At 39.7% G+C, this 14,030-nt stretch overlaps 1 protein-coding gene across 1 annotated transcript in view; it reads right to left on the reverse strand.

Moving 5' to 3' along the window:
* Window positions 1-10,496, reverse strand: part of PAK3 (p21 (RAC1) activated kinase 3) — a 385,530-nt gene extending 375,034 nt beyond the window's left edge. Inside the window, exon 1 of the mRNA XM_045587393.1 lies at window positions 10,123-10,496. The gene's annotated coding sequence lies outside the window, so the exon portion shown is untranslated. The remainder of the gene's footprint in view (window positions 1-10,122) is intronic.
* Between the last annotated feature and the right edge of the window lie 3,534 nt (window positions 10,497-14,030).

Genomic DNA, 14,030 nt, shown 5'->3' on the forward strand with positions numbered 1-14,030 from the left:
TAAAGTGAACAATGGGTAAGTACAAAGGTTATTCTGAAAATTCTCACATGAATAAGCTACATTTAAAAGGTATCTATATTCATCCTTAGCTAGCAAAAATTTGGCGTGGGGGGCTTTTTCAGGAGAATTTTCATGAAATGTCCAACTCTCAGAGCATTTCTTCTTTTCACATGTGTCTGTAAAATGGATAACAACTGTCACCACTCTTTCATGCTTCCTCCACTGTTCTGCAACCCCAGGGAATTTTAAGATTGCTGCTGATTCTCTTCAGACAAAGGTAGTTCCTAAACCACACAAAAGATCACTCTCATTGCCATCTTCTCCTTATCTACAGACACTACTCTTGGCCTAAAGCAAACACTAAATTCCCCTTGACCATATTTGGCTGTTAGCATAAAAGAGATAAAAGAATTCCAAGCAGAGTGAGAGGAAAAATTACCCCTATACCTGTTTGCTACTATTCTCTTTGCAGAGGGTGACATCACTGTTTATTTCTGTTACAATAACAATCTCATGGGAGAACCACAAACTCATCTTCTTTGCAGGAAGTCAAGTAGGATAGAAACTGACTTCTACTCAGGACTCAGCTTCTGGAAAATTCTGGAACAAATCTAGCTGATCTCAGAGGTCAATGAAGATGCATCAATAACTTTATCCCAAGTGTCTTACATAGGATATCTCTAAAGTCAGTTTGCCATTGTCTGCTGCAGTGGCTGCTGCCAGCAGAAATTATCCTAAATGACCATTCAATTCACAGTGAATATAGAGGGATTTGATGTTGGAAAATGTTTTTGACACAGTTCTAGTTGGATATGAATTTAAAAGCCTATTTGCTTAAATAGTTGAAGGTGAAGCATGTATCACATGTCTTTTATGTGCAATTAGGGTTTGCTGTTCCAAGCTTTTTGTGGTGTCAAGTATGAATTCCTGCCTCACACTTGATTTAAGAAACAAAACCTGAAATTTAAGAAGATATTGAGAAAAGGAGCAAGATATACTTTTATTGGAATGTAAATTGGTAAAAACACATTAGAGAGCAATTGGGCAATATCTGGGAAAAAATAACTGAACAAATGCAGTCCTATGAATTTATGTTAAGGAAATAATTAGCCAAATTCATATTATATAATGCAAGGATGTTCACTGTGGCATTGAGTGCTCATAAATGCATAGAGTGACAATTATGATTTTTAAAAATTTCAGACATTTCTGTACAATGAAAAACACTAAAATCAGAATTAAAAATAAATAATAAAATGCTTAATAGCTTTGCAACATAGGTAACAGTTAAGTAGGTACTATCTGAAATACATAAAGTAATCCCAGTTCTAAAAATAAGAAAGAATGACTCAATAGGAAAACAGGCAAAGAATATGAAATGGCAACACAGAAGAAGACATGCCAATAAAGGCCAATAACCACATGAAAAGATGCTCAGCCCCACTAATATTAAAAAATAAAAAGGAGATTTTTTTTCAGTTATCATATTGTCAAAGTTTAAAAAGCTTAATAATATAGGAAATTGGAGATGAAGATCATGTAGATATGGTCACTGTTGGTGGAAATATAAGTTGTTGTAGTCTTCTTGTGGGGGTCTATAAAAATCAAAGATGGGCAAAACAAACTTTGAACCACCAATTTTGCTACTTTGAATTTATACTACACAAACACTTGCAAAAGTATGCAGAGTTGCATGTAAAAGGAGATATGTTGCACCAATATTTAATAATAAGAAATAATAAAAATTCATCAATACAGTTTGGACTAAAGAAATTATGCCACAATTGTATGTGTACTGTGCAACTACCTTTTCAAATTAAATAACCAGATGTATACCAGCAGAAAAAGACCTCCTGACATAGTTAAATGAAAATCATGTTGTAGAATAATAAGTGAAGCATTGGTCACTCCTTTTATTATTCTATGAATATGAATATATGAATTTTCATAAAATATGCACAAAATGATACATACCAAACTGTGAACATAGTGGGGGATCAGTGGCAGAGAGTCTCAGAACATTCTACTTCATTTCTATTTTTACAAACATAAGCATTTATTATTTTGATCATAAAAACACTTTTTGAAAATGAGAAGTGAGGCAAACTGTGCCATTCCCCAACAATGTCCAGCTCCCACTCTCAGACTCTAAAAATGTCCTATTCAAGGACATGATGTTTCAGCATCTAAGACAATTTTTAATACCCCTAACCATAAGCTGTTGCTGTTTAGAACTTGAACTAGGAGAAGGAATGCTGGAAAGATGTAGAAGGTGGTCAAATTTTTAGAAAAGTTTTATCTTATGCAAATACTAGAGGCCTGGTGCATGAAATACATGAACTGGGCGGGGTGGGGGAGGGGAGGTCCTTCAGCCCAGCCTGCACCCTCTCTAATCTGTGGGATCGGGCTTAAACCAGCAGTCGGACATCCCTCTAACAATCTGGGACTGCTGGCTCCCAACTGCTCACCTGCCTACCAGCCTGATCACCCCCTAACTACTCCCCTACCAGCCTGATCCACACCTAACTGTTCCCCAGACAGCCTGATTGCCCCCAAATATTCCCCCCGGTTTGCCTGTCCCCCGCCCCTCCCAACTGGCCACCCTTGCAGGCCTGGTTGTGCCCAACTGCACTCCCCTGAAGGCCTGGTATCCCCCAACTGTCCTCTCCTGCCAGCCTGGTCATCCCAACTGCCTTCCCCTGCTGGCTTGTTCACCCCCAACTGCCCTCCCTGCTGGCTTGGTCATCCTCAACTGCCCTCCCCTGCTGACCTGGTTGTCCCCAACTGCCCTCCCCTGCTGGCCTGGTCCCCCACAACTGCCCTCCCCTGGAGGCCTGATCATCCACAATTTTCCATCCCTGCTGGCCATCTTGTAGTGGCCATCTTTGACCACATAGGGACTGCCATCTTGTGCAAGGGTGTGAGGGTCAATTTCCATATTACCTTTTTATTATATGCAATTATGGTATGATTGACACCCTCTATGGAATGATCTTTCTCTCACCTTCCATCCAAATATCCCATCTTTCTTCTGCCATCCTCATAGCCCCACATCTCCTTCATAGGTTGGGAGAAGGGGACATGGCTAAATGATTTTCAATTCCTTTTCTGTTTTCATCTATAATTCAGGATTAAATCCCACCCTTTGATCCTAAAGAAATTCTACCATAACTCTTCCTCCCCCAATTTATTTGGCACAAGGCTCATCCCAGTATTTCCAATTTCATCCAAGTTAAGGTTGATAACTCCAGCTCTGAGAATCTTAGGGAGCATTTATAAGTGACCCTAAGCTGTGTACCAACACCAAGAGCCAGCAGAGTAGGAGCCATAGTTGACCCTAAAATTACATGCACATGTTAGTGGATGTGAGCCTTTCTTTGTCTAGTGCATTAGTAGCTTTCACTGGATTTTCAAGGAGGTCCTTGGTCTACAGAAAAGTTAATAACCACCAAGGTGGAGGGAGTTGGATAATTGATTTACATACTGAATCTCTAAACAGAACACCCAGACTCCAAGTTTCCTTTTGGCTGTTTGGCTTGGTGACTCAGACAACCATATACTCAAGAAGAATGGAGTGAGTGGATGGGAACCATGGCCTTTTAGTGTTTTTCTAGAAACCTGTCTATCTGATCAAGCTGCCACATAGACCCGATACAATTCAGGCATGGTCATGCGTTCCAAGTCCTGCTAAATGAGCCCATCCAGACTCCCTTGAACTATATAAGATTAGGTTTAGTAGAAAGAGCATTATGAGGCAGCAGAGAATAGCAGGTATCAGTTTTAAGCTTTAGTATCACTTCTGTCCTGTCATGTGGTAGCTGTGTGACCTTAGGCAATTCACTTCACTTCCTCATTTTCTTCATCCAAATAAATTATTTGCACCAGGGAAACTTCAAAAGACACTTTCAGCTCTACTATTCTATGACTCTCCCCCTCTGGACAGGAATTTCCACTAAACTTTTCAGAACAGAGAATAACTGAACACACTTTTTAGTGTCACAATCTTAAAATCATACAGTTTTCACTGTGGCTAGTCTAAATCTTTCCTACTGCAAATTAAGCTTTCTGCTTTCATGCAGAGAATGGCTGGCCCATGTGCAGAGCACTGTAGAACTAATAACTCTAATGCCTGTACATCAGTTTTTATGCCAAACCCAGTTTGCAAGGATTATTCTCAAGAACTCCATTCTTTTTTTTCTTTTTTTAAAAAAATATATTTTATTGATTTTATACAGAGAGGAAGGGAGAGAGATAGAGAGTTAGAAACATCGATGAGAGTCATTGATCAGCTGCCTCTTGCACACCCCCTACTGGGGATGTGCCCGCAACCAAGGTACATGCCCTTGACCGGAATCGAACCTGGGACCCTTCAGTCCCCAAGCCAACGCTCTATCCATTGACCTTGTAAAGAATAAAGGTTGAGGGAATTAGTGAAGAGTCAAGGGAAACAGGAAGGGTCATTAGCACATGAGTGCTTTTAATTTTGTCTTTAAAGTTCCTTAAAGATGACCACCCCTTCCTATTGGCAAAATGAACCCCAAAATTGTGCTCAAGAAACCTCTTCTGCAAACCAGGCGCCAGACCAAATAGGGCATTGGGGCCACTGGAGATGAATCCTGTAGCAGCTAGCTTTCAAGATGGCCTTTTAGAACTGCTTCTGAAAGAAAATAAGTCTGAAAGATAAAAGCAACTTCCCAACTAAATTTAATTCCCACCTCCAAGGTTCTCTGGTCAGTAGAGGAGTTCTGATTGATGGGATTTTTCTTGAGGCTGTACTGATGATACCTCTGGACCAGGAAATTAAAGGCCACACTGAAATTTTCAGGATGTGTAAGGAAATAAGCCCAGAGAACTGAGTCACCCAAGGTTGAATGAGGATAGGTCTTTCCAATCAAAGCAGAGCAGAGAACTGAGGCAGACTGTCCAAGAACCCAGCAGAAAAATGGGATTTAAGCCTTAATTATTAGAATAATTGCCTTAATTCTTCACTTCCCTTTCATAATAACTTTGAGTTTACATAGAGCCTTCCTTCTAAAGAGCTCAAAATACATGCAGAGATATTATCTTAGTTGTCATCACACCATCACAGTTGGTAAGAACAATGATTATTATCAGCCTGTTTAACACATAGAGGAAGGAAAGCCTAGGGGGTGAAGCAGAGTCATCAAGTTTACCCAGCAAGATACTGCCAACCTCTGAACTCAGCAGGAATTTCTCTTGCCAACCATTGCCCAAAGAATGTTATTCTCCACACCAGTCCAAACAAATGCTTGTAGGAACACCAAGTTCTGTGGGCCAATACATCTCTGAAAGATTGCATATTCTATTCTCCTGAAGAATCACAATTTACATTAGCTAGTATCAACTTTTAGAAGCCCTGCATAAAATAAACATGTTTCTGTTTAAGAATCTCTAAATTAAACTTGACCACAAAACTGTGTGTGTGTGTGTGTGTGTGTGTGTGTGTGTGTGTGTGTGTGTGAGTGTGTGTGTGTTTGTGTGTTTAACACCTAACACCTGTGAAACTAGTCTTCTTTGGAGCCCCCATTGAGAAACACTGGTCTATCCACTAGACTGATCTAAGTATTAGCATAGCTAACAGATGAATTCTATTCCAGTGCAAGCTGTGAGAATGTTTCTTAGAAATATTGTCTGATACCTTGTGTTATTGACAGCCAGTAAACAAAGGGCCTTGGTGTACTCAAGGACCCCAGACCACCGTTTCCCCTGTAGTAGGGGATTTACCAGAGTAGGGAGGAAGTTAATTCAAACTCACCTAATTCTGCTGGAATTTCTTTCAAATAGGACCCAAGGCTATTTTTGGTATTCATTTAAAGGGGGGGGGGGGGAGTGCTTAGGATGCTTTGCTTAAATCAAAACACTCAGAGCTTATGCTCTTAAATCCATCTCCTAGGTTCATTTCCAGTGCCACTCATCAATCCATGCAATCAGCAACAAAACAACAAAGGAGAAGACTCAGAATGTGTCCCTGTTCTGGCTTAACCATATGAGTATTATATTAAGTCTAGTAATAATTAATGTCGTTTTCTAATACTTTTTTAAATCGAATTTATTTAAACAATACAACAAAATTTAATCAACAATATAGTTGCCGTTGTTTTCTACTACTTGTGCCCAATGCTCAGGAAGCATTTTAATCCCTCTGTTGTAAAATTCTTGTGATTTTGATGCAAAAAATTCGGTCAATGCATTTTTGAGGCATTCTTCATTATTAAATTTTTTTCCAAGAAGAAAGTTTTGCAAAGAACGAAACAAATGGTAATCGGAAGGGGCAATATCAGGAGAATATGCAAGTTGAGGGAGAACTTCCCATTCCAACTGGCGCAGTTTTTCAGCAGTGATTCTTGCAGTATGCGGTCGTGCGTTATCATGGTGAAGAATTACGCCCTTCCGATTAATCAGCGCGGGTTCTTTTTCTCTTAAAGCTTGGGCTAACCTTTCCAATTGGGCACTATACACTGCACTTGAAATGGTTCGGTTAGATGGTAAAAGTTCATAATGAAGAATTCCTTTAAAATTCCACCAAACACACAACATCACTTTTTTCACATGCAAGTCAGGTTTTGGCTTGGGCTGCAGAGCCTCATTTTTGTCCAACCATTGAGGCCGCCTTTTCAAATTAACATACAGCACCCATTCTTTATCTCCGGTAACAATTTGCTCTAAAAACGGCAAACGGTTTTGATGAGAGAGGAGCGAACTGCAAATTGTGACTCTTTGATTACGGTTGTTGTCGGTCAACTCATGAGGAACCCATTTTCCAAACTTTTGGACTTTGCCAAGTGCACGCAATTGATTGCAAATTGTTTTTTGTGAACAATTTAAAGTTGTCGCAAGCTCTTGTTGGGTAATTTGAGGATTTTGCACCAAAAGAGCTTGAAGAGCTTCTTAATCAAAATTGGACACACGGCCTCGACCACTCTTGTCATCTAACGAAAAATTTCCCTCTCGAAATTTCTCAAACCAACACTGGCATTTTCTGGCGCTAACTGCATCTTGACCAAGAGCACTACAGATGTTTTTTGCAGCCTCACTTGCTTTTCTTCCTAATTGGAACTCGTAAAGCATGCAGTGCCGAATATGCTCTTCATCCACCATCTTCTTAGCCCTAGTTTTGCAACAAAAACCGTACCAAACACAAACTTTTTCAAGCAAAACTTGTTAATTGCACTTCACACATTCTGTAGATACCACGTGTTTGAAGGTTATGTCAATACAAGTCAACGCCAAGCAAGATTTTAAATGAAGTTTAAAAACGACATTAATTATTACTAGACCCGATAGTACTCATCATATATCTATTTCAAAACTAAAATACAGCACACAATCTTGTCCTATCATTAATTACCAGTGACACTATTAAAAGTACCTAAAATGTAAAAATCCCTGAAGGCCTTGTGCTGAGGCATTTGTATTTTATATACAATTCAAATAATAAAGGAACACACATGGATTTAATATTCATTACTACTATTTTTATGTTTCATTACAATATTTATTATTAAACATTAACACCATGAGGGATAATGCCTCTATTAAAATTGGCTACTTTTGTGCAGACAATAATACAGGTTTACCTTTTCTTTTGGCATACAACTAATTGGCTATACGAAAAACCCTGTGTAAATGTATTCTGGAGGTAAAAATTTCAGTCAAGCTCAGATGGGCACTGTTATTTAATATGATCTGATTATAAATCCTTTTGTAAAGCAACAAACTGCAATGTGAATATTGTCCATCTAGTTCATTTGCCTTGTAAATCCATACTTATACATATCATATTTGCTTAAATCAAAACACACTAATAACAGATATCATATTTGCTTAAATCAAAACACACTAATATTAATAAATGAGCTAGACATTTCTTAAGACGGGAATGTGTTCTGATCCTTATCAATCTGCAATACTGGCTCTTTTTGTTTTTTAAGTTAAGTTAATTTATAATACTGAGTTTATTGGGGTGACATTGGTTAATGAAATTATAAATTGATATAGGTTTCAGGTGTACAGTTCTATAACACATCATCTGTATACTGTACTGTGTTCACCATTTCAAGTGTCCTTCCATCACCATTTATCCCCCATATACTCTTCTCTACTTTCTCCCATCCAATAGTAGCTCCTTTTGTATTCACAATTAATCACCATCCCAGTCCAGAGAGATTCATTCTGAATTGGTTGAGAATGTGACAATAGCACTTTTGAGGACATCCTGGAGTCTTATTTAATGATGATTCCTCTGCCTTTAAACATGCTGCCCTTTCAACTTAGCCACCTGGTGGAATTAATTCCTCAAAACTCACCCAAATGCCTCTTCCCCAGTGAAGCCTTTCTTGATCATACCCCTGATCCCCAGCCAGGCATCCTTCTCTGTGCTCTCTCACAGTACCTGCCTGTCCCTTGTCATACTCTCCTATAATTATCTGTTTACACAATCTATCTTGCCTACCAGACTGTACACCCCCTAAGAGCTGAGATGATGTTTTATTCATTTCCATACTTCAAATACTTAAAATTATTATGAGCACATAGCATGTATTTAATAAATGTTGGTTGTTTGAATAATCACTATCCTTAATTGTGGGGTGTTTTTTTTTGTTTTGTGTGTGTGTGTGTGTTTAGGACCTTGAAAAAACAATGCTTTATTCAAACCACAAAAAAAGTCAGAGAGGGTTTAGCAGTTTCATTCAGTTTTTATTGATCTCTTCTTTCTTTAATTTAAGAAATAATGGCCATACCAACTCACACCTTAAGGTTCAAGAAGAAATAAACACAAACACAACCTCTAATCCAAATTCACAACTAATGCAAAGCTGCATTTAGTATGTTCCTTTTACTCCAAACATACATCTCTACATTCTAGCTCACCACTAGCATCACTGCATTAATGAAGAAATAAGGGCCCTGTCCTGTGTGACTTGGCTGGTTGAGCATCTTCCCATGCACTGAGAAGTTGCCAGTTTGATTCCTGGTCAGGGAACATGCCAAGTTGTGGGATCTATCCTCAGTGTATGTGGTGGTTGGTGGTGGGGGGGAGGAGGGGGAGAGAAGAGATGCTGTGAGGCAGTTGATGGGTGATAGTTGTCTCTCATCTATGTTTTTCTCTCTCAGTCTCCCTTCCTCTCTCTCTCTCTTAAATCAATAAAAACATATTTTAAAAAGGAAATGAGGATCCACTGATTAAAAGAGGATGTGGTTACTGCAGGGATCACTGTAAGAGCTTTGGATGCTCACTGGCTGAGGGAAACCTAAGAAAGTTGGGCATCTTTGAGGGAACAATGATGTCGATTAAGACTTGGTCAATCTGACTAGAAATGTCAACATCCATAATATTCTAATTAAGAGCCCTAGCTGGGGGTATTTCCGTCACATTGGAAGGGCAGAACAAGTTGGAATTGATCCACCTGCAAATTACTGCAATCTGACTTGGCATGGGATGATACCCAAGGACATGTAATGCCAAGAGTAGCCCAGCCCCATGGAGCACATACATACACCCCCCACACATACACACACACACACACACACACACACACACACACACACACTCACTGAATCCCACACAAAATGCTCATGATATCCGAGGCACATACCACTGCATTCTTGTGTGCTCTGTCACAAAGAGGGAGTGCCCCCTCACATCCTCTCACTTCCCTAGTCTGCCTAGCCCACACCCCACACCACCATCAGACCACAGCCTAGCATGGAACTGTAAGCTGGTGAGGACTGGTTTTTGTTGTATATAACAAAGCCCAATGCACCCAGGTACCCCGCTGGATGACTCCATCTATTCCCCGCCCCCATCATAAGCTCCAAGAACAAGAGAAGGGGGCTGGAGCTCAAAGAAAGAGAGCTTTAGGGGTGGGCGGGGAGTAGGAGTCTGGGCAGCTTTGGTGATTTATTGCCTTGAAGCAAGAGTAACAGCGAACGGGCAAAGCGATCCAGCGCCTTTTTCACCCCATCGCACCCTATCTATTCATTGAAAAAGACCAAAACCTCATAAAATAATTTACCCTCCCTTCTGTTCCGTGCCCTCCCAGGGGCTCTTGGAGCCACAGGCGCTCCAACAGCCCTCAACAAAGCGTCCCCCATACAGACCTGTTCCAGCCTCTTCGTGGCAACAGCGAGGGGGAGCCACTGCTGAGGGTTCTGCCCTATGTCGCCAAGCAGGAGGCGCTGGCTGGGAGGAGGAGGAGGAGCAGGAACTGGGGGAAGAAGGAGAATGAGGGGATAGGAGACACAGCAGCAGAGGCGGTGGCTGGTGGAGGCGGCTGCTGGGGCAGCAGCAGCGGCAGCTGCGGGGCGGCAGTAGGAGGAGGAGGAAGCGGAGAAGGAGGAGGAGGAGGCTGCTTCTGTGGCAGCTGCTGAGGATGCTCTGGCGTGAGGCAGGGCTGGGTGCGCTGGGCGTGGGCTCACGTGCGCCCCATGGCCCGGGGATGCGCAGGCGTCTGGGTGTGAAAGAACATCTGGGTATATTTTGACTATGATTTTCCCAATTCCGACCTAGACTGAACTTGTGGTTCCTGCAGCCAGGCGGAAGTGAAACCCTTTCAGCCTCTCAAGCTAGACTGTGCCTGCATGGGGATGGAGGTTGTAGGTGAGGCAGCAAGGTAAGGGAGAAGGGGATCTGTACCAAAGCTCCAGACCTGCCGTTAAAGTCCGTCCACACTTCTTCCCTCAATCTTCTTTCTGGTCACTGGTAGCTTGCAACTGCACATATCTCTGGAAAGGCTATAGCCAAGGAGAATAGAAGGAGACCAAGGACAGTCACTATCACCATTACACCGTATTGCCTGGACTACCCAAAAGGCAATTTCTGTTCTAAGTTGGTTTTGACTTTCACTAATTAAGGTGGCCATAACTTAATGTACAATTACATCCTGCCTTTTTTCCTGTTTCTTATCCCATTGAAACCAAGGTGGCATACAGTCAATGATCTAATTTTTAGTCTGCTTATCCAGTCAGCATTATCCACACCCTCACCCCAGCTTCACTAGTGTCAAGGAGTCATTTAATCAACATGCTACTCCTCTTCTAGGAATAGAGTTCTCAGTCTAGATAAGAATAACACTGGTTTCTAGATGTCAGAGAATTGAAGATCATCATGGATCCAACTGAAAATCCAATTTGGATTAAGCCAGTGGTTAGCAAACTTATTAGTCAACAGAGCCAAATATCAATAGTACAATGATTGAAATTCCTTTTGAGAGCCAAATTTTTAAATCTTAAACTTCTTCTAACATCACTTCTTCAAAATAGACTAGCACAGGCCCAGGTATTTTGTGGAAAAGCCACATTCAAGGGACTAAAGAGCCACAGTTTGCTGACTACGCACGGCCTTAAGTTAAGATAAGGGAAAGCAACTCACAGGCACAGCTTTTCCCTGTGAGTTAATCTTCGGTGAACCCCTTGCTTAGAGCCCTGCTGAAAGTCTTCTTTTCCCTGGTAACCTTTTGAGCATTTCACTTAATCTTGCCTAATGGCTTATATCGATACTTGTAGAGCACTTGAGGATTTACAAAGCACTTCCTAATAATATGATCCATACCATACCATCTCTGTGAATTGGGCTAGGAAAATATCATTATTTTTATTCTATAGGTAAAGAAACAAATTTCATGGATTTTCCTAACATTACAGGCTAGTGAGTGGCAGATCCAGAATTGGGACACGTGTCTTCAGATTTCCAAGCCAAAGTTTCTGTTTTAAATTACATCTTAGAAAGAAATTACCAATTCATCTATTAACCTCCATGCTGGTGTTAAATGGTTTAGTGTCTTTACTAAATTGAAATTTTTAATTATAAATGAGATTTTGAAAAATAATTTCAGTTAGGTTGATACATTTAGGTGCAACTCACAAATTAGTGGGCAAAAAGAGTTAAAGACTTTTAGGCCTCAGTCCCCAATTTATAGACATGATTATTTCTTTGATTCTTCTGGCAGCTACTATAAGGATAATTTGAAATGAAGGTACAGAAAGGCTGATAATTTTGTGAATGTTTCCCCAACAAGCTAGATCTTTGTCCTCTAAGTCATGAGAAGAAATCATTGTTTGACACCAAGGGGGGAAACCTGTCTCTCACACAACAGCTTGAGTAATCCCGAGTGTGCAGATGGATATCAACCAAAAGAGGCAGGCTAGTGCAGGGGGTTAAAGCTCTACTCTGGGACCAAACAGCCCTACATGAAAAATCTTAGAGAATGATTCAATATCAATTATCCACCTATGAAATAGGTATGGAAGTAGGAGAATGAAATGGAGTGATACAGTTGCTTGAGACATAACAAGTCTCAATAAATGATAGCAATTATTATTAGAGAAAAGGAACAACTTCACTTACATGTTTTTCTCCATTAAAGTAAGAAATGATTCATTACTAATAATATATCAACACTGAGGGAATGCAGAGGAAGAGACTGGTTCTTTCCCCAGGATAGGACAGATCAAGTGTTGACAATAGGAGATATTCATGATAAAAAAAGAGAAACAAGGAATTATCTGCAACTACTGAGAACCAACAAGAAACTGAGAAGAGAACAGGATCAAAAGAGGATGATCAAAAGAGGTAATTTAGGTGTAGTCAGGAAATTTTGACCCAAATTCTTGATACTCATGGTTATTGTGATATATGTATTTGCCTATTAAAGGTTTTGTAACAATGTTCAGTGGAACCTGGGTTCTTGAACTTAATTAATTATGGGAGGCTGTTTAAAAAGTGCTTTGTTATAAAACCAATTTTTTTTCATTAGAAAAAATGTAAATTTAATTAATTAGTTCCAGAACCCCAAATGATTCTCTGTTTTAACCTTTCTAATATACATGTATAATGTACTGTTTAATCTATAAACACATTTTTCTTAAATCCACCCTCTGCTATCCTTATAGAATCACTTTCAACAAGTTCTCTAGGGGTGTCTTTCCCCATGTGACATCTTTGCTTTTTCACACAATGGCTAACTGCTTTTGGTTTATCCAAATCTACAACAATTTTTCTACCTCTTTGGTTGTTTGTGATCATTGCTTCTTTCACGCCATTCGCAACATTAGTACTCTTTATATTTTAAAATTGTGTTAATAGCCCATTTCCCCAGCAACAAAAGCAAAAATATATATATAATAATAATAATAATTTAAAAAAAATCCACAACACAATTTCCTGAGATGTTAACAACTGGAGGTTTTGTGGTAAACTAACTCATACTGGTAAATTATCTCCTTTGTGGTCTGAAATACTTTTTTTTTTGTCATGTTGATGTATCAGCATGAAAAGGTTGTCAGATCAAAATCTGAAGTTCAACAATAATTTTTTTTATGAACAACTTGGTAGAGAAATAGAATTGTTCAAGATGAGAGATGTTCAAGAATCAAAGATTGACTGTACATGGTTTATTCAAAGGCATGTTTTGGCTCTTCTAATGAAGGTCTTGTTTACCAAAACATCTAATTAATAACTCCATTCAAAATCTGTCATAAATACCTGAGTCTGACATTCAGCCAAGGACTCCTTGTTCTGATTTGGTACCAAATAGAGACTATTCTTGTTTTAGTCTTGCCAAGCACAGAGAGGTTGAATCATAACAATGCTCAGAACCCAGCTGCAAAACTCAAATTGTGAAGGAGGTGAAATCTGTTTTTGACACCCTTCAAGTCTCTCTGTGCAGCAACCTTCCCTTCCCACTTCCAGTCTCTGGATATCAAAATCACTCTTTGCCATCCAGAAAGAAAGTGACCAGATGTATTTATTTACAAGGAAGTACCATTATAATTTTTTTTTTCTCAAAAGGGAGACTAGCAGAAGGAGACAGTGCTAAACCCAATGAAATGGAGGTTTAGGCATTCTGGGTGGTTAAAATACCATGGGTGCTCTCAAATCATTTAGTTATGAGACTCTCCATGAATAAGACTAGAACTTGGAAATTTTAATTCACATCATAACAGAAACCCAGAACAACAAGAGGCATTGGTTATTATCTCAGTCCAAACCTTTTGTTTCACAGGTGATT

This window comes from Pipistrellus kuhlii, unplaced genomic scaffold (genome assembly GCF_014108245.1).
Source record: "Pipistrellus kuhlii isolate mPipKuh1 unplaced genomic scaffold, mPipKuh1.p scaffold_m20_p_29, whole genome shotgun sequence".
NCBI lineage: Eukaryota > Metazoa > Chordata > Mammalia > Chiroptera > Vespertilionidae > Pipistrellus > Pipistrellus kuhlii.